The sequence below is a fragment of the Pempheris klunzingeri genome, chromosome 22 (genome assembly GCF_042242105.1).
Source record: "Pempheris klunzingeri isolate RE-2024b chromosome 22, fPemKlu1.hap1, whole genome shotgun sequence".
NCBI lineage: Eukaryota > Metazoa > Chordata > Actinopteri > Acropomatiformes > Pempheridae > Pempheris > Pempheris klunzingeri.
Window position 1 is genome coordinate 18832021 of NC_092033.1, and position 10668 is coordinate 18842688.

A 10668-nucleotide genomic window follows, 5' to 3' on the forward strand; every position below is an offset into this window, starting at 1 on the left:
GTTGGTGGCATCTTTCTGTAAGTTCACACTTCACAACAGTTCAAAGTTCAGTTCACACAGATTAAAATGACCTAGTTCACGTTCATAGTTCACAGTTTTGAATTTTAACAAAGTTCACAGTCTCAAAAAAACGGTTCTGTTCATTTCTTCCAGTGACTGGGGGCTGGGATAGACAGGTCGGAGGAGGTTCTGTAGAAAAAGAACAGCCCAGAGCAGCTAATTTATTAAAAAAAAAAAAAGCAACATAACCAGTCCTTTACAGAACGCTGTGGCTTTGATTCTCACCCTGTGTTAATGATTTCTTGCACATCATTCATTCGCAAATATCTCCCACGACTGGTTCAACTGCTTCAACCCAATGTGTCATTTCACATTTGTGGCTCTCCTACTGAGCGAAAAAACGTGACTTTGTTTCTGTTGCAGTATATTTGATCATAAAAAAATATTCAAATGAACTACTACGTGCTGTGGCTCAGTGGTAGAGTGGGTCGTCCCTCAATCAGAAGGACGGGGGTTCGATCCCCAGCTCCTATGGGTTAACATGTTGAAGTGTCCTTGGGCAAGACACTGAACCCCAACTTGCTCCTGAAGCAGCTTCAGTGTGTGAATGAGTGTGAAAGAATAGTCTCCTCCAAATGACATTCTCCTCCTGTATGAATGATGTGTGAATGGGTGAATGAGGATGTGATGGAAAAGGGTTTGAGTAGTTGAAATAACTAGAAAGGAGCTCTACAAATACAGACCATTACCATTACTTCAGCAGTTCTGGTCGCTGCCTCTGAACTGCCAGTTGCACTGTAGCATAAAACACAGTACATGAGCTGCAGTCGACTCCATCATGAGTCACTGACATCACATTCATCAGCTGCAAACAGATACACTCGGTGTATGCACAACACTGTCACCTGATCATTAATATAAATCTACTGAACATAGCAGCTTTAAGAAGAACAACTTCACAAAGGGAACAGATATTATCCTCACTGTTGCTGCTTTGCCCACTTCTAATGTTGGTGTGGTTCTGTGGTTCTTAAAATAAGAAAATGCAGTTTTCCCTTAACAACATTGGGATTGAGTGTGACAAAGATGCAATCCACCCATATTTCTGTTGAATTCCTGGTTTAAAAGATCAGGAATTCCTTTGTCACCTTTGATGAAATACTTTAAAAGCCTCCCTTGGCAGCTTTTGAGCAGTACAAGAACAAAGCAAAAATGCAAGCAAACAGTCCAAAATCACAAGATAAAAATGGATTTTGAACAAAAACATCCTTTAATATTGCTCTTCTTCTACATTAGGTCTGAAAACTAATGAAACTCTCCTGACAGACTGCATTCCAAACTCTTTTCTCCTGTCTAAATATTCGCGGAGCAGCAGTCGTGCTCTCTGCAGTAATGTTGTTCTAACACTGATGTTAACCTCTAGTCAGAGGTAGAGCCGACATGTGGACGGGCTGCTGCTGCAGTCAAAGGCCTCCTTTGTCTGCAGCCTCAGACCTCGTCCGGCGTCGTGTTTCTAATGGCTTCTCCTGGAAGTCAGAGTGTGTGGCTGACGTAATGAGAGAAATTAAATGTCTCGCCAAAGCAGATGTTGGACAGAGGCTGGCTGAAAGGACGTGTGTTTGTGTGTGTGTGTGTGTGTGTGTGTGTGTGTGTGTGCCTGTGTGTGCCTGTGTGTATGCCTGTATTTCCTGTTTAAATATTTGAACAGGAAAGGAAAGAAAATTTGGTTTGAGACGTGTGTTTGTGCGTGCAGTTTCATCTGTCTCCTGTTCATGGACAGCTGAATTCATGGGAAACCATCTTTGTGTTTTGTAACATTTCATTGAAAGTATTAAGGACTGTGTGTGTGTGTGTGTGTGTGTGTGTGTGTGTGTGTGTGTGTGGGTGAGTGTGTGTGTAGCCAGCCCCCATTAATCATAACCGAGCCCACTTCATCAAATTATGCAACAAGTCAAAATGGTGGTGCTGGAAAAAAGTTGCGATTTTACTGTCAGCAAACTAAGTTTGCGATTTTGTTGTGGAGAAACGCAGCGCAGCGATGATCTTCAGGACAAACGACAGTCAGATGTTGCATTCTGACGACATAAACGAGATAAACGACAGCGATGTTGGTAAATCATCTGAGAAGCACAGGGCCAGACCCCATGAATCATTGGGCATAACTCTCCAGAGGAGTGCTCCCTGCAACTAATAAGATCTGGAAGGCAGGCTTCTGTGTGTGTGTGTGTGTGTGTGTGTGTGTGTGTGTGTGTGTGTGTGTGTGTGTGTGCAGTGAACACACCTTATGCATGTGTCAGGTGAGGTGCTGAACCCTGGATCAAAGGACTCCGGTCAGCAGGATCTGTCTGCTTTTTGTCATAGTTTCCGTCCAGACGGCGAAGTGTGTAAAGCTGCAGGTGAGGCCTGTCAGACAGACCGGGGAGTCTTCCAAACGGTATGCTGGGAAATCCAGGAGGTGGCAGCTGTTTTCCATCTTTAATGTATGGACACGGCGGAGTGGGGGAAGATTGAACTGTGGAAACACCAGATCAGACGGAGTGAGAGGTGTGAGGCCAGGAAGGAAAAAGGATCCGAGCAGTTCACTGTCAGCAGACACAGCCGAGGGCCAATAAAGAATTCATTACCTTTATTGATCTCAGAGGCGAGTTAGCTAGCTACTATTCAGTTGTATTCAGTTCAAAACTGCATAATGACTCTAATATAGGTTCTTTTTTCAAAGCTGGGCAACTGAGTTAGTGTCTGAGAGTCATCACCACACTCTGCACTTCCCTTCAGCTCTTTGGAGCATCTTATGGTCTGTCATCTTGTTCTGTGAGAGAGTGAATTGGACTTCCATCCATCAGGCGGCCTGAAAGTCCAAATGTCAGCAGCATGAGTGAGTGGGAACCTGTTTTACATTTGCAATGAAAACTCTCCCACTGATAAAATGTCAGTGTTGTGTCTGAAGCTAGTAAATCTAGTAACGCAGCGATACATGACCACTTACATCAGGTCTTTGGTATCGATCACGAGTCAACAGAATGAATGAATTAACAGAATGGACGTCACAGTCTTTATATACAGTTGATGTATTCAGTTCAGTGCTTGTAGTGTTTCTAGAGGGATCTGTTGATGTGCTGAATCGTCCCATCAGGGAGGAGGGAAGAAGAACAGGTTACTTTATGTGTCTGTGGTTTGTGATGACGGTCACAGCATCGGTCTGTTTTACTGTCCAGCTGAAAACGATTCAAAAGGAAGGAAGCTCGAGTCTCCAAAACACTGCAGCCAGTGAAGAGTTTGAGGCAGAAGTTGAGATTTGAAAACCAGCGTTGAATTCAGCCCTGCCAAAACCTAAAGCCTCACTGATGGAAACAGAGGTGCTTTTAATGTCCTACTTGGCCAAGTGTTGGAAAGCTTTTGGTACAATTTATTACCACTGGAGTGAAAACAATTGAGTTCAACATGTTCTCTTCAAATAATTCTCTAAAGAAAATTGATAGCAAAGTACATTTAGTGGTGCAAAATGAACTTTTGGAAAGCTTGGATTAGATATCAGCCAGCTTCACAGTAGCAGCACAGAACGTGTGCTGGGTCATTAATCAATTTGCACTGAAAATCTGCACGTGATTACTGGTTATGATTCATGCAGCAGCAGCTCATTTGACAGTCAGTACCTGGGTTCGCCCTCCAGGCTCTGAGATTTATTGACTGAACATTCGTAACATGTAAGAGAGGCTTTGTGAAGAAAGAGGCGACACAGAACGACACACGTATGCAAATGTTTGGTCAAATGCTGCAAAAACATGTAACAGTCTCATCTGGATTAAGCTGTGTACATATATATCTATATAAATATATAAATACCCATGCAAACTGTCACAAAGTTCCACTTACACAAACCAGTTTTAGGCCGAGCTATCAGACGTTTGCTCTGTCAGAGCCTGCAGAGGGATTATATAACCAAAGTAACAGAAGATGGATGTGGTGGTTGGCAGAAAAATACAAAGTCTGTCATTCCAGGGACGGCGTAATCTGAGCTCATCTTCTCTCATAACCATTACGAGCACAGAACAGAGCAGGACCTCTCACTGCAGGCACGACACATCTGATCTCTGGTGGGTTCGTTATATAATGTCAACCGCGTGTGGAATAAAAAAATGGATCTCGGCAGGATGGGAACAGGTTTAAACGTGTCACTTCCATGCATGTCATTTAATTAAAGGAAAACCCCCAACTGTGGATCCTCTTAATATGTCATCAGTTGGTGGTGTTCACTCGCTTCCCCCAGCCTGAGCCAGTGAGTGCTTCCCCCCCACACACATCTTGAATCGGTACATCATGTCCCATCGCCTACATCAAGCCACTTATTTCCAAAAACAAGAAGACTGCTGAACAACAAAAAGCAGCCACCAGTGCTGAAAGTGTGAAGCAGATGCCAGCTGCGCTAAGTTTGCAGCTTTCGGACAAACTGCCAAACCCCTTGCAAGTGGCCTGCTTTTTAAGAATTTGACCTTTGACCTTTGTTGCAGGGCCTAAAAGCCTGAGGACAGCGCACCTGCCTGCCAGCCCTGACACACGCCTCCATTTAGGTCACACACAAACACCGACTCCAAAATATCTCTGTCAACAGCTTCTTAGTGTGAATGAATTCCCCTGAAACTGATCTGCTTGAAGGACCCTGAAGAATCTTAATTGTCTTGTAAAATATTCATCGAGGGTTTTCCTTCAGAAAGCTGACACTCATCAATAAACTCGCAGCAATGTTTTAATGCTGCCAGCTGGCAAAACCGCCTCTGTGCTTCTCTTTCTATATTTGGCAGCACATCATGTGAGCGTCAACATTTACACAGTGACTGTACGTGTGTTTGTGCCGAGGTTCCTAAAAACAATGTATGTAGATGTGGATATCTGAACCTGCTCTCTAAGCTAAGGCACATGCACACAGTAGGCCTTTTGGGCATACTTAGAAATGCTAGAAATGTTAGCATGCATGGTGAACATTCTAAGCGCTGTGCCTGAGTACGGCCTCACGGGCCAAGTTTCCATCCAAGCTTCCTGAAAATTTTAAATGAATTTCCAGAAAATCTGCCAAAGAAATCGCAAATGAATGGTCATTTCCATCCGCTGCTGTTATGGGAATATTAGGAGCTGGGCACGTCGAGAACAGTTGGTGCTTTCCCCCCCGTCAGTCCAGCAGTGGATGGAAACATGCATGCTTTCACATTTTCTTTTGCCAACACTGTGGGAAGCTGCACTGAAGGCGGAACAGCGTTCTGTTTGGTTTGTCCTTCATTTTTACCATTTGCCATTTTGTTGTGTGTTTCTCAGAATGACATTTTGCAATCATAAGAACCTTCGCGCTGCCCTACAGCACACACTTTACTGTACTGCACTCTACTGTACTGAAGTGAGTTAGCAGTGAGTCACGACGGCGACATGCACACATGCTGCGGGCCTGATGGTCTGTGGGAGACTGGACTTCTCTTTCATGCAATAACACACATGTTGTTCCCACTTTTTCCAATTCAGACACACACACACACACACTTCAGCTCTTATTCCACGTGTGTGCTCTCAGAGCGCTCAGCCCCTCGGTGGAGGCATTTAGCACGTCGCCTCTGATGGAAAACTGCAGTCCACTCACATCGTTACCTCATATTTTGGCTGCAGCGATCCCAATATCTTTCACCGCCATGACAATTGCCTTAGCAGACGGGCAGCACCGCCACAATGCAAGGAATCCAGACATTACCCAATATCCTGAGAGGGTCCAGGGGGATACATGCTGCTCCTTTACAGGCAGGCCAGCTGCGTGATTGGTCGACAGGTCTGCAGATTAAAGGCACAGGGGAGATTTACCAGGCTGGACAAGAGTGACGGACCAAAAGACGTGTCAGTGTTTGCTCTGTAGAGAGGTATCTTCAAGGGGAGCAGTCATTTACACTCTTAGATATCATTCATGTGTGACACTCAGTAAATGACTGGAACTAGTTTCCAGTGCATCAAAGTACCTGCAGCCAACAACCAGATCTGTGACCTTTAACTGCGTTGCATTCTGGTCTATTTTACGCTACTGTGAATGTAAAAGAAGTGTGCTCCCACCACCTCTTCAGGAAATGTATCTCTGGCTACCTGTTAACCTGTGGCTGGCTGGAGACCGGTCCAGGGTCAGCTGGGATTGGCTACAGGCTACTTGTTAAACCATGGCGAAGAAAGGCAGTCCTGTAAAGAGATCCTGATCATGAGGATCAAATCCACAACGACACTGAACATTTACAGTTGCTTGCTAAAGGATAACTCCTGTTTAATATAACTTTAGTCACTAATAATACAATTGTGCTCACCAAGTTGATTTCTGGGAAACAACATCATGTTTCCACATCTCAGAAATGATTTTGGTGAGTATGTATTTGTATGTAAATATGACCCTAGTTGCAATAATTCTCTTTAAAGGATCGATGTTTGTATGGAATGTGAAAGGCCTCTCCAGTAGTGACACACCCAAAGAGAATTTTCTCCCCTCACTTCTACAGACGTTCTTCGTCTTTCAGCCCATTGAAACTTTACTGTTTTTGTTCATCTAACTGCTCCCATTACTGTTGTTTCCAGCAGGCAGCAGACAGACACAGTCAGGTCGTTTTCACACCAGGATAGTCCGGGGACGGGGAATGCCGAAAAATGTCACACCTTCATTTGGTTTGGTTCACTTTCACACTGCACTTTTGAAAGCGGACCAAGCCGCCTGGACAACGTCACGCAGTTACAACAGCTGCTCGTTTGGGGAGTATGGCCCGAAACGAGCACTGACCAGGAAGAAAAAAAGCATGAGGAAGAAGAAAACCCGGCTCATCAATTGGCCAGGACCAAAAACGGAAACGCGATATATAGTCCTCTGACCATGTATCAATAAGCACCTGCCCACGAGACATTTTCCAACTTTTTCTTTGTTTATCTCTGCTTCTTTGGATTCACATATTTTTCTACCCAAAATGCACTGTGCTCTACGTCACTTCCTCTCTTTGGTTCACTTCCTGTCTTTGGTTCACACCAGGGTTCGCTTGCAAGCGAACCGAGACCCATGTTTTCAGGCGGACCAGAGTTCGCTTGTTTGGTCCGCACCAGAGTTCGGATGAGCTTTCACACCCGCCCAAACGAAGCGGACTATCCGAGGAAACGAACTGTGGACCAAACAGCTCTGGTGTGAACGCGACCACAAGCTGGTGAACATGAGTGGTTAACAGCTAAGGAGTCACATGTTTCCACAGAAGTTGGTGGAAACCAGATGAATCAGTTGGACACAAACATGACACCAAATAAAAAACGTGTTGGAAACTGCTTACCATATCAACTTTATAAATAAATTAGAAAGTAAAGATTGATTCGTCGCCCCAAAGTGGCCAAAAAATCACTGCATGCAGCTTTCAGAACAAAAAAAAATTCTGTTGTAGCTGCATTGACACTAAGTCACAGTGATGTTGTGTAAGCTCCTATTGGACAGTTATTAAGGAAAATACACTCACATGAGACATGTCTCTATATTGGTATCCTGAGAGGGTGCTTCCAGTGTGTGTGTGTGTGTGTGTGTGTGTGTGTGTGTGTGTGTTTAGGAATGTAAGACAAAGAGCACATTGCCCCCCACCACCTTTGCTGATGTCTGAGCCAGCTGGCTGACCCTCTCACTCCCTCCACCTCACACCGCTAACCCGCTGTCCTTACACCTTTACCGCCCCCCCCCCCTGCCCCCAGAACTGGGTTGGCATTGGGTGCCGGTGGTGGTGTTGACAGTTTCCAGGAGTCACACTCATCTCCTTCCATGTCCTTTTATTCCTCTCTGATTTTCCAGTTTTCACAGCCAGGAAAGTCTGGAACGTGTTAGTGAGCGTTTCCTGTGGAAAACAGTATTTCCAGCCGCTGCAGCTGTGCTACTGTTAACAGACAGATGAAACAGGAGGACAGTGGAGATGTGGGCAGAGAAGAAAAACGCTGCGTCAACTGGGAAAAGACCGATCTGCATTTAACTTTGCTTAGAGTGTTAATAGAAAGGAGCAGAGGGAGATGGATGGGGGGGGGGGGGCAGAGGCCGGGTCAGAGTGTCTGCAACTGGGGGTCAGAGGTCAACGCTGTGAGGATGCTGTACTATAAAAGAGATATTTATGGAGCCATTGGCCTGAATGAGGCATTAGTTTACAACTGTGGGACACCTGGGCATGTCACATATAAGACAAGACAAGAGCAGGGGCACAGGGGGGCACAGGGGGGCACAGGGGGGCACAGGGGGGCACACCAGCAGTGTAAAATAACATTTTATTCATTTTATCAAACTACTATGAGTACAGTTTACATGTGTTGGCTACTGCTATAGGGGGAGGGGGGCTGTCACATAGGTCACTGTGTAAGTCTGTATGAGACTTGAAGTAAGTCAGTCAGCTCTGGAGAAGAAGCTGGTGAGACGTAGTCAGCCGTGGAGAAACTTCACACCGCGACACTGAACACTGAGCTACAGCTGCCAAAGTGCTCTGAAATGCAGTGGGCAGAATCGAAACACCTGAATGTTTTCTCAGGTCTCCACAAAACAGAACCTTTAGCTTCTGCTCACTAATAGCGCTGCCAACAACACACTAATGAGCTCAGGAATAAACTGAGATTTGGTGAAATATCTCCACATGAGATTAGAAGACAGTCGACTTGTCGTGTGAAGCTACAGCTGAGAAGGTGAGCTTCATTAGAAAGAAAAAAAAAAAAACAGCTAAGCCAACTGTCTGCTGGCTGGAGCTGCACATGTAGCCTACAGACTGTGTCTGTTATCATCTTAACTACTCATCTTTTTTTGTTTTGGGATTTTTTGAATTTTTTAGTTGGTGTGCATTAGTCTCTAAATTCATTTTTAACATCCAGTTTGTAAAACACTGTGAACTGGATTGGATTTGTTTGAAGGGTGAGTCTGACTCGTGGATCGACACCCAAAATACAGTAATTCTTCAGACTGTGCAATAAAAATAAAAACTTGTAACAGACAAATGAAGCGTGAGTGTCACACACACACACACACACACACCATTAGTGTGAGTCTACTGTTAGCTGCACTCCCCTCAGTGGGGTGAAGATGAACCGACTGAGCTTCGTGCCTCGGTGCCTCCAGGAATGTCCATCACCCCAGTTTAACTGTGCTCACCTTATCACCAGCAGATAAACATGTGAGGCAGTAAATCAAGCGGGCTGTCACGTCAACCTGGTGTAAAGAGGTTTGAGGCACGTGAGGCTCGAGAGCAGAGCGGAGCTGCCACAGGTGTGAACGGTCCTCCTCCACAGGCGCCACGCTGATGTGTTCAGGCTAATCTCATCTTCCTATAAACTATTATTACAGTTTTGGAAGCAGGAGTGATTCAGTGCTGCAGAAAAAAAACACTTAAATACGGTAAATACAACAGCAGGTCATCAGTGTTTTCCTGTAAATGCAGACACACACATGCACATCCAGTGTTTATCATCTACAGCATGAGAACACACGCTCACATTTTTTTTTGTCATTCAAGTTTTTATTGATTTTTCAAAAAAAAAAAACTTTCCTAAAATTTACAAAACAAAGAACAAAAACAAAAAACAAAAGTTGGTTGGTGCACCCCCACCCCTTTCCCTTTTGAGTCACACATATTACAGATGCAAGCACAAAGAGGTTACATTGTTTCCTGCAACCAAAACAGAAGTAAATCCAGACAGAAAAAAAAATAATAATAAAATTTTGTTTGAGAAAACTTCCATTTAGTGTCTTCGTCCTCCATGGTGGCTTTTAATTTGTAGAGCATAGATTCATAAGAGGCTGTCTCTGCCATGGTGTTGATCCAGTCTTTCAATTTCGGACACACGGTGGTTTTCCAATGTCTCAAAATGATTCTGGATGCTGTCACCAGTCCAGTCATAACAACACTGAAAACTTTCTTTGAAACATTAGGCATTTGGCATCTTTCACCAAGTAAGCACAACTCTGGGATCGAAGGCATCTGTGAACCAGCCCAGCGACTTAGAACTTCAATGACCTTTGTCCAAAAAGTATTAAATTAATTCCTCCAATTAATATTAGAGCGCATTCCCACATACAATGTAAGAATGTTCCCACCTCAACTTTACATTTCCAGCACAGGTTGTCAGATGCAAGTTTCATACTGTGTAGTCTGACCGGGGTATGATAATATCTATGCAAAAGTTTATACTGTTTACATTTACTTCTTGCTTCCTTCACATATTTCCCATTATCTGATAAAATATCTGACCACCTCTCATTTGAAAAATCTACCTTTAGATCTCTCTGCCATAAAAGTTTGATATTAACAGATTCACTATTGCGGGTGTTATTTAAGAGCCTATAAAACTGTGAAGCGTTCCCGTGGCATCTGGATATACTCCGAAATAACATTATCACACGCTCACATTTTTGACCCCAACTCACCTTCCTTTGCTCTGACACGCTGGTTAATGGAGCAAGTTACAGAACAGTAGATCCAATTCAAGATTCAAGATTCAAGATTCAAGATTCAAGATACTTTATTGTCATTATACACGCGTGTACAATGAAATTAAGGTGCACAGTCAGGATACGGACTGATAAAAAAGAGAATAATTTAGAATAAATAACTAAAACAATGTCCATCACTCACACAACAGCATCCAATCACTGATTCACACAACATTCTA